The 13,830-nt window shown below is 56.7% G+C and overlaps 1 protein-coding gene across 6 annotated transcripts in view; it reads right to left on the bottom strand.

The window, feature by feature from the left end:
• Nucleotides 1–13,830, bottom strand: part of AGPAT3 (1-acylglycerol-3-phosphate O-acyltransferase 3) — a 107,693-nt gene that overhangs the window by 49,051 nt on the left and 44,812 nt on the right. Inside the window, exon 1 of one of the 6 annotated variants that reach the window (XM_079923194.1) lies at nucleotides 7,253–7,332. The exons of 4 other annotated variants lie outside the window; for them this stretch is intronic. The gene's annotated coding sequence lies outside the window, so the exon portion shown is untranslated. Of the gene's footprint in view, nucleotides 1–7,131; nucleotides 7,184–7,252; nucleotides 7,333–13,830 lie in introns of those variants that run through there. One more of the 6 variants, XM_079923195.1, reaches the window with a different exon arrangement.

The following is a 13,830-nucleotide window of genomic DNA, read 5'->3' as shown; positions in this document are numbered from 1 at the left end:
CAGGCACAGCTAACCTGCCTTGGATGTAACTTTGTGACAATGATCTGCCCTTTAAAATAAAGACGTTTTACTCGTAGAGAAACAGATGGGAGTTTGCTTTATAATTATTCAGTAAATTGGTTGTTAATGCACTTTTCTACATGTACAATATATTTCACAATTTAAAAAGTTACATCGAGGGCTTCCCTGGTGGCGCAGTGGTTGAGAGTCCGCCTGCCGACGCAGGGGACACGGGTTCGTGCCCCGGTCTGGGAGGATCCCACATGCCGCAGAGCGGCTGGGCCCGTGAGCCATGGCCGCTGAGCCTGCGCGTCCGGAGCCTGTGCTCCGCAACGGGAGAGGCCATAACAGTGAGAGGGCCGCGTACAGCACAAAAAAAAAAAAAAAAGTTACATCGAGTCCTGGGGTTCCCTTAGGAATGCAGAGGGCTTGTCACTCCCAGCCTGCAACAAGATAAAGCCAGACAAACTGCAAGTTCATGACTTTTCTTGACCCCATCAGAGATGTGAGGTCACAGGACAAGCAATTAACAAAAAATGTGGGGTGAGGTGGGCGCCTGAAGGGGGCGGGACTGAGCCCCGGGGTTCCCGGGGACAGACCCAGGAGGAGCTGGTCACAGGAGGCCACGCAGCTGGGGAGGGCGTGAGGGGTCCCAGAGCTGCCAGTGCGGAGGGAGTCTCCCCTCCCGCAGGCCTTTTCTCCATGACTCCCAACCAGCATGCCGGAGAGAGTCTGGGAAAAGCTTCTACACAAACTCTAGAGTCTGTAGGCAATTGACAGTGCTTTTTAAGTATGCGGAACACAAACCTCAAAGGATGAACAAGGCCACTTGCAAAGATAAAAAATGTTGTCACATTTGCCATTAAAGAGGCATCATGTTTCACACACTTAAAAAGATAAGAGTTTTAGAAAGGTAGGATTGGGACATTGGGATTGACATATATACACTAATATGTATAAAACAGATAACTAATAAGAACCTGCTGTATAAAAAATAAACAAAATAAAATTAAAAAAAAAAAAAAGAAACGTAGGATTCAAAATGGAGTAAACAGGACAGGTTTCAAATGCCCACCTCGGCCTCTGTCCAGAGGGGAGGAGGAGCCCGCTTCGCGGGTCCCAGAGCAGCCCCGACCCAGAGGCGTTCGGAAGAGGTCAGACTCACCCCAAGTCGGAGAACGAGGGTCGCCTGTCACTCAGCACCCTGCCTGTCATTTGAGCTTCTGGCCGGAGCACAAACTCAGAGCATCTCAGACATGCACGTTGTGAAGCAGAGGATGGTTTCCGAGAACATTAACCAGATGTTAGGTAGAAACATCAGGTAGAAAGTGAAACGAAGACTGTCACGAACGCCGTGCACCCACTTGCTGCACACGGCCTGACGCAGAGCAGAGGCGTCGCCCCGGGACCCCGGGACCATGGGACCCCGGGACCCTGGGACCCTGGGAGACAAGCCCTGAGTTCCTCCTCCCTTTCCTACCAGTAGCCGGACTGGAAAGTGGAAAACCTCTGTGGTGGGGCTGGACAAGCAGCCTTCAAGGCCACAGGGCAGCAGCGCACTCCTGCCCCCAGAGCGGCTCCATCCCCACTTCGCCCCACCTGGACGCTCAGGTTACAAGTCCCGGGCGGGGCAGGGGGCGCTGGCCGCTGGGGAGACCTCTCCTGTGCCTGGGGGGCAGGTGCCAGGAACCCATGGCTGCCCCCTCCTTGCTGCATCCCCACAACGGAGCTTCTCACCCCGAAACCAGTTTTTCCAGTACAAATGGGAAACGCTAGTGGAGTCTGATGGGATTTTACGGGCAGTCCCACTGGCTCCCTCACACCCTTTTGTGAAGGTCAGAGGTGATCTATAGACAGACAGGAAAATCCTAAATTCTTCCTCACTTCACTTCCTTGAACATGAATTCATCCCCTTCTCAGGCTTTGTCTTTCTTCTGCTTTTCCCCCAATCCCCAAAAGTTTACACCAAAGCCCTTTGTTCTCAATTTACCCTAAGGATGCCTTTCCGTAGCAGGCAAGACCGACAGCAGCATCTGAGGACGGCTGGGTCGCGGGCAACGTGGGCACATCCGGGGGTGGGGTGGGGGAGGAGACCTGAGACCACTGGACGGGACCACTGGACACGACGCCATCAGAGGCCTGCAGGGCACCCTAGAAAGAGCATGGCTGTATCTGAGGAACAGGCCTTGCTTTTTGCTCTTTTGGGGGGAACCAACCTCTTGCTGTGATCACTTTCAGATGACCCTGCTCGGGGAGGACAGGTCAGCAGCTGAGGGAGGACGGCTGCCTCTAGGGCAGACCTAGTCCCACAGTGTCCTTCCCTAAAAGTCGGGGCAACCCTGCAGCAAGCAGGCTGGCTGCCGTGCTGCCCCGATCTCACCCAGCACCCAGCGCTCCATAGGAACAGCACAGGAACTGATGACGAATCCTGCAGGTGAACGTACCAGCCACGCATCTCCCACTGACAGCCCCATTATGTAAGGTAACATATCTACTTCCAAAGATATGAGTTATAACAAAATTTGTTAATATTTAAAAGGCACAATAGATAAAACATTTTCTGAGTTTAATGTTAATATAGCCATGGAAAGAGTTACCAGGGAATCTGGTGACCTTTACAGATGTTCCAGCTGTGCCAGAGAGTTAATACTGAAGCCTGAGTAAGAAGACAGGTGACGACCTTTCTAGCTCTTTCTAGCGCTGGGCTTTTCTCCTTTATCAATAAATACTTACGAAGAACCTGCTGTGGGCAGTCACTGCTTTTGCATCCTAGAGATAATGGCACAGACCACCACCTAAGTGCAGGATGCGATGCTGTACTTGACAGAAAGACCAAGTATCAAGACAATAATGCACTGAGCGGAAGAAAAGAAAAGTAAATTCATGAAATGGCAAAGATTCACTAGGATTAATTTCATCTACTAAATGATACCCCGTTATGGTGGCAATGATTTTGCAACATTTAAAATGTTAAATTGCTTAAGCAGTTTTATTCCCTTCCAGTCAGCATAGAAACTCCAAGTCCTCTACATTTGGCGCTGCTGACGGAAGGTCCCGACACGGCTGGAGCGCGCCCCGCCCCGCCCCCTGCCCCTGCATGAACGGCCACGCACTCTGTCCACTTCCCTTTGGAAGAAGCACCGGGAACGATCGCCCTCTCTGAGAGGCTCTTTCTTCTCTCCTGCGCAGCGCACTCCCTCCCATTCTATGGATTTTTCTAAATTGTAACATACAGAGCAGTGACGGGTCTATTGACTGAACCAAGAAATAATAATACATTCGTACTACAAATGCTTTACTGTCATATTAAATGTATTGCAATGGTTATCTCACTACCAGCAGCATCCGCTTCCTAAGTGCTTTCAGGTTGAAACCTCTATTTAGGTCAACAGCAGTGGACACAGCAGGTTTTCCCTTGAGGATTTGATGCGTGAACAAGCCACAATGTGGTCACTTTACAAATTTCACAGAATTTGGACCCTGGGACCAAGAACAGTAACATTTAATTCCATGATTCTCCTCCTACTTTCCCCTGGACGCTCCTTCCCCACCAAAAGTGTGCTGAAATAAGTCACGCTATCTGCAAGAACTGGTTAACTCAGTTCTTTTTTACCTTCTTCTTGCTTTCTTAATCTCTGCGTACACCTTTGTAAACAGACCCTTTACTAATCCTCCCCTCACACATCTGTTTTCTATCAGGACGCTGACCCACACAAAGAAGACGACAAAAATTACGGCAACCTCATGATAGGCGAGGTTTCAGAAAATTTGACTTCCACTCATCCTTTGTGAAAAGATGATTTGAGGATGTAGCCCAGCAAAACAAGAAGGAATCTAATGAAGAGGAAGACACGGAATTTAAGAAGAAGAAATAGGCAGTTCTGCAATGAAAAGAAATGCCAGGATAACAACTTTATAGATGGCCTGGAAAGAGACTGGCCCAAACTAAAACAGGAAATCTTTCAAGAAGAAAATAGAATTTGTTCAACAAAGAATATAACTAGGGAGCTGGAAGTTTTTGGTATTGAAGAAGGAATATGTTTCTTTTCTCAAAAATAAAAAACATGGGCTTCCCTGGTGGCGCAGTGGTTGAGAGTCCGCCTGCCGATGCAGGGGACACGGGTTCGTGCCCCGGTCCGGGAAGATCCCACATGCCGCGGAGCGGCTGGGCTTGTGAGCCATGGTCGCTGAGCCTGCACGTCCGGAGCCTGTGCTCCTCAACGGGAGAGGCCGCAGCAGTGAGAGGCCCGCGTACCGCAAAAAAAAAAAAAAAAAAAAAAAAAAAAGTGGAAATTTGAGTACATTACAGTTTTAAGGGAACAGTAAAATAACTAAAAACAATAGTATAAGTAACAAAACTTAGTGGCAGCATTGGAGAGAAGGTGGGAGGCAGGTAAGCTGACTAAATTCCTCATCGCTCAGCGTGAGGAGTGGACAGGTACCGCTGATGAGGATGGGGGTCTGGTCCATCTTACACACTGATAACTAAAAATCTAGAACAGTGCCTGGGACACGGTGGCTACTTAGTAAAAATCTGTCCGGGAACTGGGTAAAGTTTAAGTCAAGAGAGAGAGGCACGTGCAAACTCTGTGGGACGAGCCCGAGGACTCATTCTCAGTGGAGACTCTGAAGATGAATTCCGTCAACGCGTCAGCGTCCACCCTCCGTGCCCAGGGTCCCGCCCGCCCGCCATGGTTTTCTCCACCAAAAAGGAGGAGTGTGTTGACACTGGGGCTTAGGAGTGCCTTCTTGTCCCGTGTCTGTGGCCTCGGCGGGTGACATGATCCTTTTGAGTTTCTGTATCTGTTTGAAGATGGCGATGAGGCAGCCTTTACGCGCAGCGGCACAGGCGGGCTCTAAGGGTTCATAAGCCTCCCTCCCTCCTTCCTTTATAAACAGCTGAGGTCTGAAACAGCCTCTGTAAGCCAAGTTTTAAAGGGCATTCAAGTTCCCAGGTCAGCAAACAAAGGTGCTATTTTCCCTACAAATTACAGAATCTGAATCATTTTGAGCGTCTGTAAAACTGCATAATTCAGCTGCTAACCCCAGGAAGCGGCTTGCACAAGAGGGTCCTGTTGCCACATGAGTTTGGGGAATCCTGGGTGCCCCACTCCATGCTGAAGATAACAGATACACGCTCTGAGACGGTCGGCAGCGAAGAGATGGGCTGACCAGTTAACTTCCCAAACTGTGAGCTCAGTGAAGCTCTTAGTGTCTCTTGTTTGCCAGTTTCACTAATTCAGACTCACTTGCCCTCCTCGCTCCACGTTAATGAGGTTTTAATTATTCCCTACACATTTCATTTCGAAGGGCGTGGTTGAAATCTGATTATTGCACACGGTTATAAATAACTAACATGAAAAACAGCTACCCTTATCATTTCAAACAAGGTTTTCAGCGCTAGGTTTTTTTTTTCTCCCCCCCACAAACACCCCAAAACCCCAGAGCGATAAACACACGTCAACAGGGAGGGAAACTTATCAAACTCAGCCAGGCTTCCTGAGAAAAGCAGGGCTCCATCCTGGCCCCGGAGCCCAGACGAGGCGACTCTCCCCCACCTCACTCCCTGTCAGAGGGTCCGCGTGGCACCTTCCGTGACCCCGCAGGGCTGCCAGACCAGACTCCCCCACGTAAAGCCTCAAAAGGGGCCCCCTTCACGGGGCAGGGCGACTTCTCCCCCAGACCATGCTGGCCGCGTCCAGCGCCCCTGTGAGTGACGGGTTCACACCCAGCAGCAGACGGAGCCCGCTCTGGCCAGAGTCCCTGCCCACGGAGAGAACCAGAGGAGGTGAGACCTCTGTCCTGGGTGCTGGGACGTCCCGGGCAGCTGTGACTATAGTCACCCGGTGCCCGCCAGGGGAAGGTCCCTCCCGCTGGACTTCCCGTGCTGCTCCCAGTAGGGGGAGCCGAGATTTACATGATCTGCAGCACGGAGGCCGCCACCCTGTCCTTGAAGTGTGCGCACGTCCACAAAGGTGCGTCCACGAAGGTGCGCCGGCCTCTCGCGGAGCAGGACGCTCCTCCCCGCACCCTCCGACCAGGAGCTGGGCTGCATCTGTGCAGTGAGCTGTGAGCCCCCAGTCGCCCCTCTGCAGGGGGCCTTCCACCAGCGCTGAGCCAGTGCCCGCCCGGAGCAGGGTGCGGGGTCACTGGGGACGACGGCCACGGAAAAGGCGGCGCAGGAGTCCATCACTGGCTGGGGAGGACAGTTCTGTAGACCCAGAGAATGACAACCTTGACACCCCCTCTCAGTTCTCAGCCTCGGGGACCCGACAGGGGCTGCCAGACTCTCTGGTCGGATCGTGGCTGCTTCAAGAATGTTCCTTGAACTGGGTCTCTACCCGTTTGTGGATCAAGCGACCACTGAGTGGCTGGGACGAGTGTTGGTGGAGGGAACGTGGGAGGACGGACCACACTAGAAACCAGCCGCCCCTCCCCTGCCCCACGCCCAGCAGGAGTGCACAGACTGCTCCCTCCCTGCCTTGACTCACCATGACATGACGACGGGGCAACAGACACACCCGCCATCCACTCCAGGGGCCCGGAGCCGGCCCCCCGCGGAGGCTACCTGTGGGCAGTGGTACCGCACACCTGTGCCGTGGTCCTTCACCCTCAGGAGTGTCTCAGAGTCTGTGGTAACGTTACTGGTCACTCCTCCTGTGGGGGTCACTCCTCCTATGGGGGCCCCTCCTGGCCAACAACGGCTGCTACTCACCCTCAAAAGAGGCCAGAAACCCATTTAACAAGGGACACAAGTCTAATTAGGAATTAGGGCTAACTCCTCCCCACACTCATGTGTTTATCTTTTGGTTCTGTGTAATCCTCACTTGTAAATTGTATTAACCCTGGGGGGTGCTGCAGAGCCCGGGGCCAAGGACAAGCCTGCCCGGAGGGGCCCCCCCACCCCCTGCCTGCCGGCCGGGCCCCACCTCGTCATCAGAAACAGAACCAGCATTAATCGGATCTATGGGACAGAAAGCTTCCAGATCAGAGAACTGAATTCCCAACCAGCCAAGTACAGAAAGGGAGGAAACAAAAATAACCCCGGGACAGAACCTTCAGAAGAGCAGAGGTCTCCTCACAGGAAGCTACCCCGTGCTCCAGCTCTAGCAGATAAAGTCAGCCCCGGACCTGGGGTCTGGGTTTCCGCACGGCGCCCTGCCAGCTGCCACTATCAGGTGGGCGCCGCCCTGTGGGGGTCGCTCCCTGAACTCCGTGGCATCACCATCGGCCCCCTGCTCGAGGTTGTCACCTGCAGACAGGACATCGGTGTCTCGCCCTCCAGACGGAAACTGGGGTCCTGGAGCTCACAGGCCCCGTCTACGATCCCAGCCTCGTGAGGGGCCAGGCTGGAAAGGGGCGTCGGGAGCCCAGGCGGGTGTGGTCTCCGACTTGGCACCTCCCCGCGTTCACCGCGAGAACTGGTGGGCACTCCCATCGCGACTGCGCACAGGGTCCGAGTGACTCGCCGTAAGTCAGCTCGTCATTTACGGCTACAACGAGCGGCATCCCTTCAATGGAAACGACCCGTTTTCCACTTAATTTACAGACCACCGTGTACGTTAGCAGCCGCGGCAGCCTCGCCTCGCGGAGACGCAGCCGGCTCTGGCGACCTGCTTCCCTTGTTTGCTGCCAGGCCCCCACCGACGGGAGGGACTGTTTGTCAGTGTGGAGAGCAGAGGGGGCAGAGCCGCAGCAAAAGCAGAAGCATGTTCTCCCCTGCCCGCCCCCTGCCCCCGGGACAGCCCGGCCCGGGCGCCGGCCATGCTCACCAGTAGAAATAATAGGCCAGAGCCACGGCCAGCAGGGCGGCGCAGACCCCCCAGAACAGGCAGGCCGAGTAGCTGGCCAGCATCTTCGGATCCTTCTGAAAGTCGGTGAGAGGAGACTGGCAGCGGGGGCGGGTCAGCCTCCAGCCGAGGATGAGAAGTGGGTTACGGCCAGGCCCACACTGCCTGGGCCTCAGCCACCCAGACCATCTGCCCCGCAAGGAGGGGACACCACTTCTGGATGCCGCCTTCCCAGCAGCGGCCTGCGGGTCTCGCGGCCAGCGCAGATGCAGACGGAACTCTGGAGCCCCACAGAAGATGCGGGCCTCTCCTCGGCCCCGGCGGGGGCTCTGCGGGCGCACACTAATCCAGTAATCGGCTTGCAGCCTGGAGCCGTCGTAAGCAGGTGGTGTCACGGGGTTTGGCCAGGAGACAGGTCAGCGGGGCCGCCCAGCCCCCAACCTGACTGCAGATGGAGGGAACACGCAGGAACCCCGACAGCACGACGCCCCCAGCCCCGCCCGGCCTGGTGAGCTAGACGGGCGGGCCTGGCTCGGCCCCCGGGCTGGAAAGGTGACAGGCATAGGTCCTCTATGCGGGGCTGGGTCCGGGCTCACGGGCTCCCCAGCCCCCTACCCGGACCCCAGGCCACACGTGCCACCCAGTTCCAAGTCCGGGCGCTGGGTGCACAGCTGCTCCGGCACCGTCTCTGCAAAGAACTGTGGGGAGGAGTTGCCCCTCTTACTCTTGGGAAGGGTGTGGAATGAACTGGATGAGGGAACAAGCAAACTGGGGGCTGCTGTCCTCTGATGCCTCCCCAGCCTGCGATGTCTGAACCTGCAACGAGGGGCCGAGGTGACATGAGGTGACCCGGGGCAGAGGTGGCCCACGGGAAACCCGTTCTCAGGGCACAGACGCGCGAGGAGTGGCGGAAGGCTTTCTGAGGGCTCTTCACGCTGTACTGGGATGGAACGGCAGTCGTTATGCCGTCCACCCTTGTGGCACTCGGCACAAAACACCGTCTTCCAAACTGGAAGCTGCCCCGCTCTTGCCTGCCTGGCCCCCTCGCAGCCCTGCGCCCTGCACGGTGGGGGCACCCACAGCTGGACAAGCCTGCTCGGGCCCCGAGCTCCACAGTGAGTCTGCGGGGTGTGAACATCCCCGAGTGACCTGAGGCAGCTGACCTGGGGCCTCTGGACAGGCTCTGTAAGGCTCCTTCTAGACGCGTAGTCCTGCCATTCCAGCCTCTGGCTCCTGGCCCAAGAAGCTACCAGGGGAGGGGGCAGTCATCACTCGTCCACTGAGCCCACGGGCGGGGCTCCAAGCACTGCCCAGCACAGTCCCACTGGCTAAGGCTTTCCAGCCCTTAATCCCTACAGCAGTGGAGGAGCTGCTGAGCTGGGAGGCCAGCTCCCGGAAGACGCGCAGAGCCCCAGGAGAGGACGCACCTCTGCCTTCCCAATGAGTCATGACACAGCCCTCCTCCCCCAGAGCTGCCCAGTGATCTACATCCGCAGAACAAGCCCCCAAAGTCGGGCAGACGCAGCCTTGAGACCCTGGGGTCCTGGGTGCGTCTGCTCGTGGGACGGCAAGGATGCTGCCCGTGAGGTTGTGACCTGTCACTGAGCGGAGGGCTCTCCCGGGTCTCCAGGGAAGGCGGAAGGCACCCTTGACCTGATCCTTGACCGGCAGCACCTGGACTCAACCTTTCCTCTGAGGCCAGTTACCATCTGAAAAGCTATTTGGGGGGCTTCCCTGGTGGTGCCGTGGTTAAGAATCCGCCTGCCAATGCAGGGGTCACGGGTTCGAGCCCTGGTCCGGGAAGATCCCACATGCCCCGGAGCAACTAAGCCCATGCGCCACAACTACTGAGCCTGTGCTCTAGAGCCCGTGAGCCACAACTACTGAGCCTGTGTGCCACAACTACTGAGCCTGTGCTCTAGAGCCCGTGAGCCACAACTACTGAGCCTGTGTGCCACAACTACTGAGCCTGTGCTCTAGAGTCCATGAGCCACAACTACTGAGCCTGGGTGCCACAACTACTGAGCCTGTGCTCTAGAGTCCATGAGCCACAGCTACTGAGCCCGGGTGCTACGAATACTGACCCTGTGCTCTAGAGCCCGCGAGCCACAACTACTGAGCCTGTACGCCACAACTACTGAGGCTGTGCTCTGGGGCCTGTGAGCCACAGCTACTGAAGCCTGTGCACCTACAGCCCGTGCTCTGCAACAAGAGAAGCCACCGCAGTGAGAGGCCCATGCACTGCAATGAAGAGTGGCCCCTGCTCACAGCAACTAGAGAAAGCCCGCGCGCAGCAACGAAGACCCAACACAGCCAAAAATAAATAAATAAATTTTAAAAAAGAAAAGGCTATTTGTGAGGACTTCCTGAGCCCCACTTGGCTCTGCCCTGCTTCTGAAAGGCTCTCCAGGCCTTCTCCACGCGCAGCCAGAACTAACTGCTCGTCTGAAGCGAAATCAGGCCACGGCCCGCCCTGCTGCCACTGCCAGCATCCCAACGGTCACCTTCGATTCCAGGCCTTGGGGACGCTCCCAAGTCCTGTCCTGTCCCCAGCCTCCTGCTGCATTCTCAGGGCTGGAGCCAAGCTCGGGGGGCAGGCGGGTGGGTGACCGGCGTGGGGTGGGGTCCCTGCACACCCCACGCAGACTCCTCTGAGCCCGTGTCCTCAGACCGCATCCCCAGGGGCTCCTCCAGGGGCTGTGCCGTGTCTGCTTCTCCTCTGTTCTGCGCTGGACTCTGGACCCTGGGGAGCAGTGACGGGCCTGCCCTCGGCCCCGGGCCTTAGATGGTCCCTCGGGCCCAGACTCTCCGGCCACGTGTCGGGGACAGAACGGAACAGTCAGGCTGAGCCCACGGGTCCCTTGCCTGCCAAGTCCCGGCTTGGGGAAGGCGGCTCACTGGCAGATGCGGGCCTGGCCCTTGCCCTCCTTTGGGCTACGGACCTTTGGGGTCTTCAGCGCGTCCTAGAGAGAGCCCCCAGGGAGAGGTGCACAGCACACACGTGCTGTCACGGGGCTCCGATCCCTGCACCCCGCCCCCGCTTCCCGGCTGAGCCTCAGTTTCCCCCACTGTAACGTGGGAGTGATCACTCTACTACGTCAAGGTCCCCCCGGAGAAATGCCTGACGCAGCAAATGCCAAAGGCGGTTAGCGCTTATGATGACATCGTCATCGTGCCCGAATCGTTTCCTTTGGAGGCAACAGATCAGCAGAGATTAAAGAAATACCCGAGGTGTCTCTCCAGGCTAGAAGCAGGAGGGAAGCAAAACCTCAGCCCTGGTTTTGGCTGCGCTGACCACGTGGGACACGGGGCTGCAGCGGGTTTCTACGACACCCTTTACGTGATCTGTGTAAAACACACCAAACCTAGAACGTTCAGTAACTTGGTTTTATTTATTTATTTTTATTTATTTATTTATTTATTTTGCGGTACGCGGGCTTCTCACTGCTGTGGCCTCTCCCGTTGCAGAGCACAGGCTCCGGACGCGCAGGCTCAGCGGCCATGGCTCACGGGCCCAGCCGCTCCGCGGCATGTGGGATCTTCCCGGACCCGGGCACGAACCCACGTCCCCTGCATCGGCAGGCGGACTCTCAACCACTGCGCCACCAGGGAAGCCCGGTTTTATTTATTTTGGATTAAAGGTTGGCATAGGAATTTTGGCAAAACCCTCCTCCTATAAGCAGCGTTTCTGCTGAATGGAGACTCGCCGTGGGGGGCCTGTCTGCGCTTGCATGGCTGTGCGTGGCTGGGACCCATGGAGGGAAGCGTCCTCTCCGTCCTCTGCTGAGAGCGGCCCACAGGCCAGCGTCACTCGCTATAACTACTTGGGTTTCGTTCTCCACGTCTTTAAAGTTAAGGAGAACAAATACTACACAAGAAAATGGCACAGGAATATAATGGCTCTATTTCCCTGACCTGAAAATTATTGATTTATACAGAGTATTAAAAGACCAGGGAGAATGTTGCTAGAATTTCCTGGCGGTTTCTGTACGGCAGCAACATAAAAGGAATGCTTTAAAAACTTGGTGAAGGGCTTCCCTGGGGGCGCAGTGGTTGAGAGTCCGCCTGCCGATGCAGGGGACACGGGTTTGTGCCCCGGTCTGGGAAGATCCCACATGCCGCGGAGCGGCTGGGCCCGTGAGCCATGGCTGCTGGGCCTGCGCGTCTGGAGCCTGTGCTCCACAACAGGAGAGGCCACAACAGTGAGAGGCCCGCGTACCGCAAAAAAAAAAAAAAAAAAAAAAAAAACTTGGTGAAACCTTTCTTCTGACTAGATGATTCTTCTCATGACATTTCCACATTCCCTTTCTTACGCGGCTCAGCAGAACTCAAGGTGTAACTAACTATTCCTGCTTAACTGTTAGTAATCATTACGCCCATCACACACGGGCACATGTGAAGAATATGCAGTTATTATTGTGTAGCTTCAAAGAGCAGCCCTCTTTGTCATCCCCGCTGACCCCCCTCATCCAGCAGGGTACCCCACACTGCCTGCCGACGGTGGCGGACACCGAGGACCACAGGCCGGCTGGCAGGGCCCGCGAGGCAGCAGGCGAGGTAGAGCCCTAACGAGAGGCAAACCCCTTCCCTGGTATCCGCAGGCCCACGAGCTCCTGACCCAGAAACAAGGAGCCAAGAGTTAAGTGGAGGGTAGACCATGCCGAGACACGTGGGTGGGCGGCCACGGGGGCCACGCCAAGGTCACGCTAACTGACGGGTCCCGTACAAGGATTACTCGCTGAACGATCACCGTACTGCTGCCCACTCCAGAGAATTCTGCCCAAGGTCACCAGGATTTGAAACCTGTTTGGTCAAGGTGGGCTCTGAGCACATCGCTGCCCCCTGCCGGCCGGTCCAACCCAAGACGCCCCAGGAACGAGCGAGCTGGGCTTATCCTGTCTCCTGCAGTCCCCAGGGGCCGGGGTGTCCTGGAGTTGGTCCCCACGTCTCCACGCCTCAGACGCTTGTTAAATGGCAGTCAGTCACCCTCTGGCCCAGTTTCCCCGAAGACACTGTGTCAATCCCAGCACCCTGGCTCAGGACGATGGGACCCGCGCACACGCAGAAGGGCAGCGACGAGGCCCGGGTTTGGGGAGGAGAGGGCTCGGATTCTCCTCTGCTCTGTCCCAGGTGGCGGGCCTCGCGCTCCTGGAGTCTGCTGCCCAGATGCCGCCAGCCCGCTGCGCGAGGGCCGGCTCAGCGCTTGTTTACCCAGTTAGCTGCGCACCAGAGCTGGGGGAGACGCGTTGCCAAAAGCACTCACTCGTGGCTTCCGGGCCCCTGAAGGCCTTGCTGGGCTCCCTCCCACCAAGGACACCACCCTCCCCCTCCCCGCCCCCCGCACCTCGTTCCCATGCCCAGGGCATCCCTCCCGCTGACGCCTGGACACTGAGCTTCTGGTGTCTGCAGGCAGCTCGAAACTGGAAAGGGCGTGAGTTTCTCGGTTTTTCTCCACCGGTCCCGGAGGAAGCAGGCAGCTGCGGCGTCTGCAACGCAAGCACTTCCCAGAGAAGATGCTCCGACCCACGCCCATCCACGCGTCCTGGAGGAGGGCCCGTCCACGCGTTCCGCCGGGAACCGGCCTGGGACACACACACCTGGCACCTGGGGGAGGCGACCTCCTGCCTTCTCACCTGGAGGTTTTATATTTCACTCAACCCGATGTGCCCTCCCACAGCTTTAAATACACGAATAAATACGTAAATAACAAAGATAAACCCCACGCGTGAAAAGCTCTGGGGTGAACAAGCCGGTGGTGGCAGAGGTCCCAGGAAGGAGGCCGCCGGGGCTCTCAGGGACCCACTGATACAACACCCTTCCAAACCAAACTGGGACCTTGGAGAACACAGGTTACTATGCAAACCAAACACGGGTAAACAGCCTGAGGTGCGAGCCCAGGAAAGCCAGGCCAGGTGTCCAGTGCTGCGGAGCAGCTCAGAACTCCCCCAGCGCCGTCCGCGCAGCGGCAGTGACTGCAGCATCTGTGCGGGCCGGTCGGGTGAACTAGGGCAGAGGCAGCAACCACAGTAGGTGTCCTGGG

This window comes from Stenella coeruleoalba (assembly GCF_951394435.1).
Source record: "Stenella coeruleoalba genome assembly, chromosome: 5".
Taxonomy (NCBI): domain Eukaryota; kingdom Metazoa; phylum Chordata; class Mammalia; order Artiodactyla; family Delphinidae; genus Stenella; species Stenella coeruleoalba.
Note: the sequence above shows the minus strand (reverse complement) of the source record. Positions and strands in the feature narration are given on the sequence as shown.